A 3602-nucleotide genomic window follows, 5' to 3' on the forward strand; every position below is an offset into this window, starting at 1 on the left:
GAGGAAGCAAACGGGCATGGCTTTGAGACACTGAGTATGAAGAACCACTCTGTTCAGTGAGCAGGGCATGGATGCTAAGTTGTATGAGTAGTTGTAGCAGTTGAAACCTTTTGTGAATGTACTAATATTTATATATATATGTATCTCTGGGAGTGAGTGGTGAGCCAATGGTTAAGTGAGTCTAGATTATCTTTAGTCCAATGGGAAGTTGTTTTGTTGTATCAACCAATGGGTGTTAAGTCTAGTGCTTTACTTGTTTGTAGTTTTATATATATTTCCATAAGCTAGTGGATGTGATTGATTGGTGAGAAACTCTTACGTCTCCACTGTTTTTTTCTTTTTTTGCCTTGACCTTTTTTTGACTTCAAAGCAAAACAATACTGGGAAAACCTCAAGCATATCGTCGAACACCTTTGATCACACTCTTGTTCATCTTCCATATCACAACAATGTGGCTGTGCAAATTAAGGGGCAGAGAGGAGCAAGAATTTGAGCTCTTAAAAAATTCCAACCCTAAATACCACAAATTATGACTAACAAATCAAAACACAAGATCAAACACCTTAATGCATCAAACTGAAGCCCTAGAACAATTCAATCAATGAAAAAACCAAAGAAAGATACCTCGATCAAGTGCAAACTTCAAGGGTTTCACAAATCGAGATCTAATCAACTCTAAGATGAAGAGAGACGATGAGATCGGAAGAAGATGGAGATCCAAAGTAGCACACGAATCGCGAGTTTACGACAAACAAGATGCTCTTGAACTTTCTCAAGAGGGTTTCAGAGAGAGAGAGAGAGAGAGAGAGAGAGAGAGAGAAAATGGGAAGAAAATTGCCAAAAAAACCCTCTAAGTTTGTAAAATTGCCAAAAACACCCCGTTAGTTTTGCAATCCCTAAAAAAACCCCCTCCTTTTTAAACTCTATGTTTTTCAAACCCCCAAAAGGCATAGCGGATGTGAGCGGAGTGAGTTTTAAATTTTATGGACGAAAATGCCCTTGCATGGGGAGTCGTGGTACTGCGACTATCTCGGCGGTTTGAGAGGAAGTGGGGTGGGTTTCCGTAGGGTAACGAGAGGCAATTTATTGGAGCCGTTTACTTGCTTTTTCTCAACTCACGTCTTGACTTTTCCATTTCGAAAAGTGTCTCGAAGTTGTCTCTACGGTGAAGCCTCCGTAATTCTGACTTTTTCCCTTTCCACGGTATCTCGAAGGAGAAGTCCCCACGCAACTAGTTGGCATTTCATCGGGTTTGCAATCTAAGGTATTGAGTATGGTTTTATGTTAGCGTTACATTACAAAAGAAAGATTTTTTCGGTTTTGTTTTGTGCTCTGTTTTTTGTTGGAAGATATTGAAAGTCTGCGAGGGGATTTCTCATTTTGGGGTTTTTGTTAGTCTGCGAGGGAGATTTCTCGGCTAGGGTTTTGTTTTGTTTTGCATTTTTATCTGTATACACTATCGAAATAGTTTTTTTCGATTGTTATGATTTAATGTAATATTTATAATGTACATTTTCCCCTTTCGTTTGATATGGTTGCGAGTTTTACAAATGAGGGTTGACGTTTAAGAAATGAGATGTTCTGAGTTTAAAAATTTGTTGTCTACATTTAAGTATTCTCATCTCTGTTTAATAAAGCGGGTCTCGTTTAACATTTGATATCTACGTTTAATAAGCGAGAGGTTCTGGTTTAAAACCTTATATTTCAGCTTAAACTTTTTGTGAATCTGCATGTTAAATGTGTTGTTATTATCGCGAGCTTGTGATTATGGCGGTCAACCTAGTTAATGGGGGATGCTATTTGACACTAATAGTGGAGACCTTAGCTGAATTGAAAGATAACATGACCCCTCGACACTGGGAGATTATTCGAAGGACACCGTTTGCGGCGTTCATTTGAGTGGAAGCTATATACCAAGAGAGGGCCCTTCTTGATTCTCTTTTTGCAAAGATGCGATGGTCGCGCAATAAATTCGAGGATCGGGGAAAAGCTTCTTTGAGTTTTCGAGACCTCAATATGTGGCCCTCGTTCTTGAGTCGCGTTGCGATGGCGGCGGGATGCGTCTTCGAAGAAGAAAACCCGGTCAGCGTTCGAAGGGAGGTATCTATCAAAAACCTACGAGAGACATAGAGACTCTATCAAGAGCGTTACAGTGCAACTTGTTTGACGAGAGGGAGAAGAAGATAATTTTGTCAAACTCGATGGTGTACCTCATGGAGTGCAGATCCTCTTCCAAAATACATCATGCTCGGTTACGAACTAGATGGGTTGATTATATCAATGATCTACCGACCATGAGGCGATACGCGTAGGCGCGAGCTGACGCCGAGTGGCTTATGGAGGATATTCACTAGCGGCCGCTCGAGTGCAAGATAGATGCTGTGGGAAGAAGACCAACCACGAGGGGTACATTAAGGGTTGCTCGGTCGCGCTTAACGTCTGCGGTTTTCTGGTGACGGAGCGGGGAAGAAAGTCCGTTTGGCAAGATCCCAAGGATCTTTGTGCTACGGTGAAAGTACTTCAGGAAGCAAGCGGCGGTGAGAAACCCAGACTTGTTGTTGCTCGATGGAAAAGAGGTAATAAATCATGGACAATGTTTAACATAAGTCTTTAATTTTTAAACATATTATTTAGCGTTTAACTTTCGTATTTACCGTTTAAAACTTATTCATCTTGGTTTTAAATATTTTTGTTCTCCGTTTAAATATATTCTATAACGTTTAAATATATAAACACTTTCTGTTTAAATATAGTTTTTTTATAGTTTAAAATGAATGATTTATCTGAAATTGTTTGGTTTACATATGTTAGTTTCTGAGGTGGTTCCGTGAATCTTTGAAGAAGAAATATTTATTGGGGCTAACCGACGGATGGATGCTATTGCTTCAGAACCACTTGCTCATCGGCAGGATGAGAGGGCAGCTTCTATCGTGCGTGCTCGACGCCGTTCTCCTACTTCCAGCCCACCACGCGCACGCATTCCTCGGCTGGGAGAGCCTTCCCCCACCCCGGCGGTTGCAGCAACCCCCACCACGACAGCGGCGGTGCCCCGATTATGGTAGCCCCCGACCGTGGCGGCCCCTCCGGCCAGTGGCGACGCCCACCGGCGACATTAGGCGAAGATGTCACCGCCACACTTATGCAGGTGTGCGGATATTGATGACCAGAGTTTCCTCGACTTATCGGCTCGTGTTGAAGCAGCTGGAAGGGCGTTCGCAACCGATGCGCCATCCCTCAAAGCTGCAGCACGGGACGAGCGAGGCGTCGGAATTTGGCGACAACGACATCATCGGGAAGGTCGTTTCCAAAGGCGGCCACATTCGAAGAGACTTGCGAAAAAAATAGGGAGAACAATCTGCCTCTGTCTCCACCGCCTGGTGACGATGAAAAAAATAGCAACACCATCGTGGCGGTTGAGGAAGGGACGTTAACTCTCTTCTTAATGAATCGATAGACCCGGGTGGAACCAGTTTGCGAGATGCGGCATCAAAGATGGACACAATCCTGCGGATCAAGAACAAGCTAAGGGTGTGTCTCCCAATGATCTTTGTTGTCAGTGGCCACGGTTGAGAAGATCGTTGAATGCATTTGCTGAGTGGACG

The sequence above is a fragment of the Dioscorea cayenensis genome, chromosome 17, assembly GCF_009730915.1.
Source record: "Dioscorea cayenensis subsp. rotundata cultivar TDr96_F1 chromosome 17, TDr96_F1_v2_PseudoChromosome.rev07_lg8_w22 25.fasta, whole genome shotgun sequence".
NCBI classification, from domain to species: Eukaryota; Viridiplantae; Streptophyta; class Magnoliopsida; order Dioscoreales; family Dioscoreaceae; genus Dioscorea; species Dioscorea cayenensis.